Below are 12,811 nucleotides of genomic sequence, written 5' to 3'. Positions count from 1 at the left end.
ACCATGTCATATCCTCTGTTGCCATTAGGGTGACCAGACAGCAAATATGAAAAATCGGGACAGAGGGTTGGGAGGAATAGAAGCCTATATAAGAAAAAGACCCAAAAATCAGGACTGTCCCTATAAAATCAGGACATCTGGTCACCCTAGTTGCCACGACTGGAGGGTAAGGCATCTAGTATTTTCCCTTCTGCTCTCTGGAAGCTCCTTGCAGAATTCTGGACACCCCCACCACTTTTAGTGGGTATGTTAATAGAGAGCATGGAACTTTACTCAGAAGTGTCTGCAGCTCAAACTGAAACCGCAGCAGTTTGCTAGCACATGACAACCAGAAAGTTAAACTGACCAGGTCCAGAACAAAAGTAGAAGGGCGGGGTCATGTAGTCTTCCTGAGTAAGGGACAGGAGGTTCTCACTGTATAAATATCAAGAGACTGTATAAATTATCTTAAGAACCACCTTGTTAATGACACAGTCTAATATCAGGGAGACAGCTATGACACATCTACAGGAAAAATGACTTATTTGCAAATGAAATATTTTAACTGGTTTACGTTTTGAACCACAAACAGCCAAATGCACTCACTCATCCTAATGGACTAGTGGCTTGCAGCATTTAATTTAAAATGTGACAATGGGAAAAAAAATTGCTTCCTAACAGCATTAATCCCAAAGAACATAGCTGTGAATGAAAAATGAGTGTTTGCTATTCTGATGGGCCCTAGCGGTAGCACTGAGAGCAGATGTTGCTATGTTAAAATGTTCCCAAGTAACACAATGCTCAGTCTTTGGGACTTCACTTCTGCAGGATTTATATCTAAGGCCCAACTACTCCTTGTAGTAACTACTTGTGTGCAACTACTCTTGCACTGTAAAGAGGGTTCTGTTTCTTTCCCAAATCAGCTTCAGACATTGCTACTGCAGTAAGATGGAGGATCATTATCAAGTTCCTGTGTAATATGCAGCATTATACCAAAACCAATTATATAGCAGAACTTCAATGCATAGTGTGGCAAACTGGGAAGGACATGGCAACTCACTGGTCTGAGAATGTTGTACCAGACTTCAATGGAATCAGTAATTATCCATTAGTGAACTGTAATAGCCCAATTAATGTTTTAAAATCATAAAAATATATCATACTGTGTCTGCTCAAAGAATATTCACACAGAAATGGCTTGATTAGATTTCGGTACAGGCCATAGATTGGAATGAGAACAGAGTACTGGAAAGGGCAACAGAGCACAGAAATCTCTCTCCCGCTTTCGGACTAGTGGCAATTGGAATAATGCTAAATTAAAATTTAGTTAGATGGTGCATGAATGTAATTCCCGCTAAGGAGCCTGATCCTGCACCCTCTCTGAATCCAGAACTCCTACTGAAGTCAGGGGCGGATTTACACCTTACGTCCCCCTAGGCACACATCTTCAGCACCCTCCCTACCTACAGCTGACCTTTGTGTTTTCCATAAAAAAATTAAACTTTTAACCCACTGTCACAGGGTCCTTGCAGGCTTTCTCCCTCTTGAGCCTGCACGCTGCGTTTAGGCTGGTATAATAAAGAATCTTCCATGCCTTCTTTTGCTGGATCACCCAAGGGTCTTTATTTACAGTGTTCGTGCAGTTCCCAGATCCTCCAACAGCTAGTGCCCCACAGACCTGCCCCGGGGTCTCCTGGCTTTTGAGGCTTCCTTCTTTGGTAAGGAGACAGCGAATTTTAGTTACAAGCTGAGGATGCATCAATTAGAAGTAACGGAGGAGGAGAAGGACCTTGGAGTACTGGTTGATCATAGGATGACTATGAGCCGCCAATGGGATATGGCCGTGAAAAAAAGCTAATGCGGTCTTGGGATGCATCAGGCGAGGTATTTCCAGTAGAGATAAGGAGGTTTTAGTACCGTTATATAAGGCACTGGTGAGACCTCACCTGGAATACTGTATGCAGTTCTGGTCTCCCATGTTTAAGAAGGATGAATTCAAACTGGAACAGGTACAGAGAAGGGCTACTAGGATGAACCGAGGAATGGAAAACCTGTCTTATGAAAGGAGACTCAAGGAGCTTGGCTTGTTTAGCCTAACTAAAAGAAGATTGAGGGGAGATATGATTGCTCTTTATAAATATATCAGAGGGATAAATACTGGAGAGGGAGAGGAATTATTTAAGCTCAGTACCAATGTGGACACAAGAACAAATGGATATAAACTGGTCATTGGGAAGTTTAGACTTGAAATTAGACAAAGGTTTCTAACCATCAGAGGAGTGAAGTTTTGGAATAGCCTTCCAAGGGAAGCAGTGGGGGCAAAAGACCTATCTGGCTTTAAGATTAGACTCAATAAGTTTATGGAGGAGATGGTATGATGGGATAACATGATTTTGGCAATTAATTGATCTTTAAATATTCATGGTAAATAGGCCTAGTGGCCGGTGATGGGATGTTGGATGGGGTGGGATCTGAGTTACTACAGAAAATTCTTTCCTGGGTATCTGGCGGGTGAATCTTGCCCATCTGCTCAGGGTTTAGCTGATGGCCGTATTTGGGGTCGGGAAGGAATTTTTCTCCAGGGCAGATTGGAAGAGGCCCTGGAGGTTTTTCACCTTCCTCTGTAGCATGGGGCACGGGTCACTTGCTGGAGGATTCTCTGCTCCTTGAAGTCTTTAAACCACAATTTGAGGACTTCAATAGCTCAGACATAGGTGAGAGGTTTTTCGCAGGAGTGGGTGGGTGAGATTCTGTGGCCTGCGTTGTGCAGGAGGTCAGACTAGATGATCATAATGGTCCCGCCTGACCTTAATATCTATGATACCACCCTCCTGTCTCCTCCCAGGCCAGCCATCCCACTGAGGTTTGCCCAGGGCTTTTATAGACCGCTCATGCCTCAGCCCAGCTGTCACTACTTAGCTCAGCATGTTCCTCTGAGCTAGCCCTCCTTAGGGCTTGCAGCTGGGCTCCCTGCTGAATACCTGTGTCTCTACCCCTGGCCAGAGAGCAGGCTGCAGCCAGCATTTTGGCAGGGCCTTAAAGGGGTTTACCCTGTCCTGCCACACCCACTTTTAACTTTTAGGCACCCCTAGAATGCTGGTGCCCCTAGGCACGTGCCTACTGTGCCTAATTGGAAATCTGGCCCTGACTTAAATCAGTGAGAACAAGGCTGGGCTGCAAGACCATGCAAATTACATGTACACAGTGGGCCCAATCCTGCAAGTTGCTGATCACCTTCAACTCCCCTTATTTTTATTGTAGGAAATGTTTAGCACATTGACACTGACTCTGCACTGCTTGGTAAGCCAAATAAAAAGTTATTTACTTCTTAAGCCCTGCAGCTATAAAAGTCTTTTACTATAGAGACATTAAATAAACATCCTGAAATAAGTGTTGTGAAATCCTGTGAGTCCCTTCTGGACTTTCTTGCATAAGCACTTGAGGAATTTGGCCCAGCATTAATAAGACCGGATATAGTAAAGTCTTACATTACAGTGTTTCACAATATCACAAGTGCCAAAAGAAGGAAATGTTTTCAGGGACTGAGGCAAACCAACTGAGGGCTTATGTCATGTTAAAGTACTAGAAGCTAGATTAGTCTTTAGATAATTCTATAGTATGGGTGTGTGTGTGTGCGTACATCATGCACACACAGAAGATACTAAGGCTAATATTTTCAAAAGCAACTAGTGATTTGGGTGTCTCAATTTTTGGATACTTAACTTGAGACCATTTAAAGTGGCGCGTGTTGAGGACTTTCTGAAAATGAGGCAAGTTTAAGGTATTCAGTTTTGGGTACTCAATGTGAGACACACATTAAAATGACCCAATTTTTAGAAAATCAGGGCACCTGCCCTTTGGCAATCACATGACTTTAAAAGGTCTCAAGTTGAACATCCAAAAATGGAGACATCCAAAGTCACTAGTCACTTTTGAAAATCTTGGCCTAAACAATTGCTCTGTCTTCTGACTTGTCTGAGGGACGCAAAATTGATGCTAAATCAAATGTGTTCAAAAATGTTCTATTTAAAATCTAGGACTGATAAATATGATGGGTCCAAATTAGTTCTCTGTTTTGCCCAGGAAACATAGTAAGGCTGCATAATTGTAACTGAGAGCAGAAATTGGCCCAATATCTTGATGCATTTGTAGGAGGAAACGCAGAGGTTCAGCAGATGTTGAAAAGGAGTGCAAAGAAGACAAAGCTTGGTTTTATTTGAAACAAAGATTTGTGCTATTTTCCTAAAAACAGAAAGATTAATTGTTTTATTTTTGTAAACAGAAATCTAGTTTGTGGTCAGCCTGCTGCCCCAGAGGTCCCTATACAATCTCTGGCCTGCAGCAGGTGTCTGTTTCAGACCATCTCTGAAAACCAGCACAAACATGAACTAGCAATCATTATGATAAGTTAAACTAAGCAGATTCTTCACCTGAATAGAAGGTGATCCTGAAAACGCTTACTCACATGTTTAATCCCACTGATTACACATATGGAAGCCATTCATGTATGTAAAAGTTTGCTCCTCAGGCTCATAGTTTGTTCCTCTGCTTTGTTAAAGGAAGAAATGTACCAACATTTCTCTTTTAGGAACTGACACATTACTTGCCATTTTTAAGTCCCTTAACACAAAAAGAACTGGCTGCCCTGATTACTGCATATGTTTGATTGTTTATTTTTATCCTTTGTATTTTTGTTCCGCTTATAGACTTGCATTCCACTTTGTGTAAGGATGCAAAAAGAAACAAACCAACCCTGCAATGGTAAGGCTGAGCAGTTAAGCATGTATGTTACTTTTGTGGGCCAAAGCTGCTCACCCTTAATGTTGCATTAACAGAGATGTTTTTGCAGGTCACCATTTTTAGTGAAATGGAAACTCCCTTTAACATCAATGGGAACAGAATCAATTCCTAAGACTGCACACTGAGAGTTACAATTTATTTTAGAGAAATTTAATTTCAAGAAAGTAGGTCTTGTTCTGGGGAGCTATGCACAGCAGGGTAGGGGTGAAAGGGATCCATACTGCTCACTCCCACTTAGCTACAGGCTATAGGACACCTGTGAACCTGCTACCACAGTCCTTGGGGTAATTTAATAGTGACTAGAGAGTACCCAATGAAACTAGGATGCAAAAATTTCTCTCTCGAATTGGTAGGGAGATTTTGCATTTTTTCTTGCCATATCACACACTTCCAATCCACAGATGGACTAAGCTGTAACTGGACCCAGAACAACAGCCGTGAGATGAGGAAAGAGTAAGACTCAGAGCTCAGTCTGGTTGGAAGCATCTTATCCATTGTGCATTGTTATAATGTAATATTGAGTTATTTCTTCTTCAGTGCATAGAATAAGCCCATCAAACATTCTCTGAGCACAATCCTGTAATTTAATAACAAAGCACACTGCACAGCCCTAAATAGACTTTCTCCGTCTGATTTATGTTGCCTCAAGTAAGCCTGAGGTCTAGAGTAAAAGTATTCACAAATGCAGGGTGACTTCCCTATGCATAGCTCTTTTCATGCAAGGATCTCAAAGCACCGTGTCATAAAAATAAAAGGAAGGGCAACCACCTTTCTGTATACAGTGCTATAAAATCCCTCCTGGCCAGAGGCAAAACCCTTTCACCTGTAAAGGGTTAAGAAGCTAAGATAACCTCGCTGGCACCTGACCAAAATGACCAATGAGGAGACAAGATACTTTCAAATTGGGGAGGGGAAACAAAGGGTTCGTCTGTCTGTGTGATGCTTTTGCCGGGAACAGATCAGGAATGCAGTCTCAAAACTTCTGTTACTTAGTAAGTAATCTAGCTAGAAATGCGTTAGATTTCCTTTTGTTTAATGACTGGTAAAATAAACTGTGCTGGATGGAATGTGTATTCCCGTTTTTGAGTCTTTTTGTAACTTAAGGTTTTGCCTAGAGGGATTCTCTATGTTTTGAATCTGATTACCCTGTAAGGTATTTACCATCCTGATTTTACAGAGGTGATTCTTTTACCTTTTCTTTAATTAAAATTCTTCTTTTAAGAACCTGATTGATTTTTCATTGTTCTTAAGATCCAAGGGTTTGGGTCTGTGTTCACCTGTACAAATTGGTGAGGATTTTTATAAAGCCTTCCCCAGAAAAGGGGGTGTAGGGCTTGGGGGAAGACGTCTCCAAGTGGGCTCTTTCCCTGTTCTTTGTTTAACACGCTTGGTGGTGGCAGCACATGGTTCAAGGACAAAGCAAAGTTTGTACCTTGGGGAAGTTTTTAACCTAAGCTGGTAAGAATAAGCTTAGGGGGTCTTTCATGCAGGTCCCCACATCTGTACCCTAGAGTTCAAAGTGGGGAAGGAACCTTGACACACCGTTACAAGCAAAGCCTTACAACACACCTGTGAGTAGAGAAGTATCATTATTCTCCCCTGTCTAGTCAGTCAAGGTGTTAACGGGACACTACATCTTGAATGGTCCCTTGAAGGTCAAGGTGTTAACTACTTATGCTAAACAATTCGTTCCACCTTGTATTTAGCTGTGACACTCAAGTTTCTTGGACCTGAAGAAGAGCTCTGTGAAAGCTTGTCTCTCTCACCAGCAGAAGTTGGTCCAATAATAGGTCTTACTTCACCCACCTTGTCTCTCTAAGCTACTAACCGCTTCTTCAAATACGTCCTCAAGACCCACTTCTCCCACGATGCAGTGTTGCCAACTCTTGTGATTGTATTATGACTCTGGTGATATTTTGTTTTTCGTAGAGTCCTAGCTCCTGGAGGAAACAGATCACACTAGAATCTCAGCTTTAATTAAAAAAAAAAGAGAATAAGTTTCTATCCCTCATGGTTGCAGAGAAAAGCCTGAAAATGTGATCCAAGAGTACCCTAAAAGCTCTGAAATCCGAAGGCAAACAAAAAGAACAAAAAATCTACTATATTTTACAAAAAAATCCACATTTTTTTTGTCCAATTTCATGATTTTGGGGTGGGTGGAGCCTGACTCATGAGATTTGACAATACTGAGGCTGACAATATTGATAATCCATGAAAAGTTGCTAGCTGAAAAAGGCCAGGGAGGTAGTCAGTCGGTATTACTGAGAACATTGTTTTAAGATATAAACAGACAAGAAATATCAAACAAAAGTGATATAGTGTGTTAAAGATTACTGCCAGTGTCTAATTTCCTCATTTACCCTTTCTCTGTGTTAACTCAAATAATAATATTACTATTAGTTGTAGCTGTGTTGGTCCCAGGATATTAGAGAGACAAGGTAGGTGAGGTAATATCTTTTATCTTCTGTCGGTGAGAGGGGCTTTCCTGAAGAACAACTCTGTGCAGCTCAACAGCTTGTCTCTCTCACCAACAGAAGTTGGGCCAATAAGAGATATGACCTCATCCTCCTTGTTTCTCTAATATCCTGTGACTGACACAGCTACAACTACACTGCATACAATATTACTACTTATCATACTGATGAATACAAAGGTCAAGACTCAAGTAAAAGGCCAAAATAAGAAAGAGAATATGACTTCTGATGTTCCCTGAGCATCTGTAACAGCACAAAGACCACCCCGTTGAAAGCAACTATTTCTGGCTTGTGTGTGCACGCTTTTGGGTTCATCGCTCAAGAGCTGATGGACCCTTTAGAGCAGTAATGGGATTTGTGGTAAGGTGCATGCCTCAGGAACATCAAAGAAACCATACACAACCTGAGAATGTCTCCTTTCTCTTGGGAGGCCACACATTGGACCATTGAATTACTACCTGCTAAAGAGACTGCATGAGGAGGACTTGTGGCTACAAGTAAGTCTGGGCAGTAGGCGACCTGGGTTCAATTTGCAGCCCAGTAGAAGACATCTTGTATGACCTTGGCAAAATCTCTTAGGCCAAAACAATCAAATTTCATCACCTCAAGCTAGATGCCAAAGGGCCTGATTTCAAAGTTGATGAATACCCTCAGCTCCCATTGACTTTCATTGGAGGAGTTGACTCAATACCTCTGAAAATCAGGCCACTGGATTTTGGTTTTCTAAGTATAAACATTCAGGTCTAATTTTCACAGGTGCTGAGTTATAGAGCTGTCCAGTAATGGGGAGCTCACTTACTTCACCTCACATGTTACTGAAGAGCAGCTCAACTTCAGCCACTCAGCTGGGGTATTTTTTCTTCCTTTTCCCAGCAGGGTATATTATAACCAGGATAGTTGGGCCTCACCATGGCCATGGAACAACCTTCAGTGGCTTTTTCTGGTTGACACAGCTCAGAGGACCTTGGTATTTAGGCTGCATCAAGCCCTGAGCATACAGGTGGCTCAATTTATAATGATGATGTTTATTTTACATTTACATAGCTCTTTTCATCCATCACACAGCCCCACTTTTCCTATCAGACTCTATGATTTCTCTTTTTCCGTGAAATGCACCCACCTCTGGGGGGATGTGGAAGCTGTTTAAAAACAGCAGCAGCTGACAAGAGTTTAGTGAAAAATACTGTATGCACCTGCAATGACAGGGGCTTTTAGGTAGGCAGAATGTAATTATCCACACTGGAATTTGTGTAGGAGACCAGGGCTAGCACCCCTCTACTTGTAAGAAGTGCCATGGGATCTTGAAACGTCACAAGCAATCGGCACTTCAGTTTTATATCTCACCTTCAGCAGTGCAATCTTCCGAACACGCCTTACTCATCATTCAAGGCAACAACTCCAGGTAGTAAATCATCACCAGCACTACTTGCAGTGCTGCTCCACCTAGTGTCACGCAGAGGCATTAGTCTACTGTTAACAAGAAAGAGACAAGCCACTTCGCGCATCTCCAACATTACACTGTGTGTAAAAATGGGGGAATAGTCCCGCTATTGAGGGGAACTTTCCTGGCTTCTGCACTACCCCGGTGAAGTGGGCTAGCGAAAGGATCTGAGTCCTCGCTCCCACTTCCTTTACCCAGTGGCCTCCCTGCCCTTGAGGACTCCCCTTCCACTCTCCTGTCTGGCAGAGTCCTCGTAACCCCAGCAAGGCTGGGCCCAGGATTCCTGGGGGGCTCAACCCCCAACCCTGCTGTGGTCACCTAGGACAGGGGCTAGGGTGTCCCCACTCCGGGGTACTCTCTCTGCACTGGGCACTTCTCTGACCCACTGACCATTACATACAAGTTAAAGCAAATGCAAGTTATTTAATCAACAATTAATTTTAAAAAGAATAAGGAAAAATGGGAAAGGTTGAAGGAAACACATCAACCCACTCTGTGGCAGGGAACATCACAAACAGTGTCTCTGGAATGTCAGGGCAGTTCACAGTCTGTTCCTTGTAAGTCTCACGCCTTCTTCTCAGGCTCTGGCTGTGCTGCAGGGATGCTGTGGGTTGGATACTTGCTCTGGTGGTGGCCTCATACTCTCAGGCTCTAAGTGGTAGGACCCTTCTTCCCAGTGTCGCCCCCGCCCTGTCGGGGTTACGATCCAAGCCTGGCCTGCAGAGCCTCTTGGCTGAGGCATCTCCCTGTGCTGGGCCCGCTGCCCATGGTCCCCCTCGCTCTTCCCAGCTGCTCAACACACCCAGCTCCGGACTGCTCCAGCCCCAGCTCCACCACTCTGTCTCTGCACTGCTGCTGCTTCTGCTGCTCTGCCTCCAGCTCCCTGGGCTGCTTCTTTGGCCCCTCTGCCTCTGGTTGCTACAGCTCTGCTCCCAGGACAGGTCTGCTCTGCAGGCTGCTTCTGTGTCTCTTCTCCTAGCACTGACCGGCTTCCTGGGCTGCTTTTCTGGCCCCTCTGGCTCTGGTTGCTGCAGCTCTGCTCCAAGGACAGAGTCTGCTCTCTCTGGATCTGGCCCAGCTCTGCTCCCCAGCTCCGCATGGGCCCCTGCTTTCTCCTTAGCTCGGCCCCACTCTGTCTGACCCAGGCAATTCCAGCTCACACGGAGGACGGGACCTCCCTGGCCTCCTGACTCCCTAATTAGCCTGCCCACCCTGTCATTCAGGCTGACCTGGAGCATTGGCCTCTCTCCATTGGTCCTGGGGGCTGTTAGTCTCAGGTTCCTGATTTCTCATCGACCCTTCCCCTTTTTTAGTAGTGGGAGCTAGCAACTAAAACACCCCCACTGAATGTTAGTAAGGGGGCAACAGTCTCCTTACATGTGTGTAACCCTTCTGCCAGGCCGAGTTGATAGCAGCAAGGGCCGGGTTCAGTACACAGGGGTTCCCTCTCATCAAAGCAAATGCAAAACTGGCTCAAGCCCCCACTCAGTGACCTGGGAAAATCTTACACACACTCCTGGGCGCCTCAAAGAGGCAATACTTCCCCTCTTGCAAGCAGAGTGTCTCGGTGTAGCAGAGAATCTTTAATAACATGAGGTAAACGACATCAGCATTAAATTGGGAGAACACCACAACTAGGGTTCATCAACCAAACCATGAGCAAAGACCCACCCCAGCAAATTGGGCCATGTCCTTTCCCTCGGGTTTTTGAGTCCAACAACCCACACGTCTCTTCAGTTCAGCAACCCAAAAATCACCCAAAGTCCAAAAAGTCCAACAACCCAAAAGTCCAGCCCCAGAGTTCAAGAGTTCATCTGCAGAGTGTTACTCCTCAGTCTGGGTGAAAATGTGTTTGTGTGGGGAAAGAGCTACATGATCTGAAGCTGAGTTCCCCACAGCTCCATAGGGCTTCACTCCAATCCACTCCACAAACCACTCCACTCCACAAGCAGCTCCTGCCGTCCCGTGAACTGCTCTACCGGCCGGTCCACAAGCTGCTCCAGCTGTCCTGCAAACTGCTCCGCTCTGCAATAGATCTTCAGGTTCCCCACTACTTAACACAGAGCTCAGTGATTACAGCTCTTAGTAATTTTAGCCCTTCAGTGATTTCAGCTTGTAGTAGTAGGAGCCTCAGTGCTGGTACACCATAAAGCCAAAGTGAATTCAGCTCAGCACCTGCAGCTAGACTCCTAATAGACCCAAAATTAGCTCTAATATTCATTCCACAGCAGAGCAAGACAGCAGTGCAACTGATGTTTCAGGGCCTCACAAAAGGGGCCCACACCACCAGATACTAATACCTATCTGCAGCCTCTCCCCATTCACAGAGTTTTGGAACCCATGTCCCTTGCCTAGCGAGTGCTACTTTGTTGATGGCAAGTCCCTCCATCATAACAAAAGGCCAAGTACAGTTCCACGGTCCTTGATTCCCATAATCAGGATAATAACAATTTATTCTTCTTGCCCAAATAACAGAGACACTGGAGAGCCTACAGCAACCAAAGTGACCACTTGGGCAGCTATGGGCTCATTCTAGGTGGGGAGGGTGTGCCTATGCAAATGAGATCAGCCCCTGAAATTCTTTTCCACAACTTGCCACACCTCACCACCAGATGTCAGGGTGGAGCTCATCCCGACTCTGCTTACATGTGCAATAGTAGCACACTGGGGCATGGGTTCCAGACTCACCCAAAGAGAACAGTGACAGTTGCTGAATCCCCCACCCACACCCGACTCTCCCTTTTAACCTTACTTAGAGGCTACAGATTCTTTTCTCCATATTAATCACAGAGGAAATACAGGAAATATTGCCAAATGGATTAGTCCAAATTTGTTTGTCCATGCTGGCATAGAGATAGACATCATTGGAAAAGCTGAAGCAGCCAATAGCTTACGTGGCGTGTGCCACCTTTTGCTTTCTCTTATCCTGGAAGTTAGGACCTGTAGTACAGGCAGGTGATTTGAGGTAACTGACAATCCCACCATATACCAAAGTTCTCTCCCAATCCAACATTACAAAGGAGAGAGGGTGGGTGTATGAACAGGAAAGCAGGGACAGAGAAGCTGGAGGAAAGCTACACCTGCAAGATATGAATGCATGGTGTAGGGCCTGGGGGAACAAGAGAAGCTGACTATATATGAGGGAATGAGAAAGGGGGACTAGAGTGACAGGAGACAGTAGAAAGGTCAGTGCAAGAGAAGAAAGGAAAGTGGGAGTGAGAAGAAAGGGAAAGGAACAGAGGGAAGGATGGAGAGAGGAAGGAGACAGAATGGGGCTGGACTCAGTCAGATTTTTCTGGGTGCTCAAATTGAAGGATTCACCAGCTCAGAAATAAAGGATAGCTGTGTGTTTTTGCTGAGCCAGCACTAACGTTTCGACCTTAATTTATAAATTAGGTATAGAGACGTAGGCTCTTCCACAAGGAAAACTGTCTGATCATTAAAAGGGAAAGGATGAAATTTTGCAAAACTCAAGGACCAATTTACTTCTCAAGGACCAATCACTAGGTGACACTACGGTACCATGTATTATAGCTTATGCAGCCAAAAATTACGTTCTTTATACTTAGGCAGATATTGATGCCTCTGTCTCCTTTTTCTAGGTATTTCCACTACACGTCATCATCATATCAGCATGGCATCTTTCTCTCCCTAGTTTCTATCACTTTATTATTGGCACAACAAGCGAAACCTAGAAAAGCGTTGCCAGAGCTAACACAAGTATCTGCGAGTGAAGCAAGTTTCACAATGGTAATGAGTGGCCAGCAGAGAGGTAGGTTTCTCTTTCTCTGCCCCAGCATTTCTCTTCAGGTCCCTGTACATTTCCTAACCCTATGCTGAAATAAAAACCCATTCACGGCTGACATCATCAGGAAAGGGGCAAATGGAAGTTATTTTCTAGCCTGTTTTACCAGCATTTCAGAAAATGCTGAGGGTGAAATCTTGGCCTCATTGAAGTCAAATGGAAAGCTCTCCTTGGCTTCAGTGGAACTAGGATTTCACCCTAAAAGACACAACATTATTACTTTACACAAATCCATTCGTCCAATAATCAGATTTCTACATATGGCCAAATTCAAATTAAATGATCAAGAATGAGTGCAATACTGTAGCCACT

The sequence above is a fragment of the Lepidochelys kempii genome, chromosome 9 (assembly GCF_965140285.1).
Source record: "Lepidochelys kempii isolate rLepKem1 chromosome 9, rLepKem1.hap1, whole genome shotgun sequence".
NCBI classification, from domain to species: Eukaryota; Metazoa; Chordata; order Testudines; family Cheloniidae; genus Lepidochelys; species Lepidochelys kempii.
Note: the sequence above shows the minus strand (reverse complement) of the source record.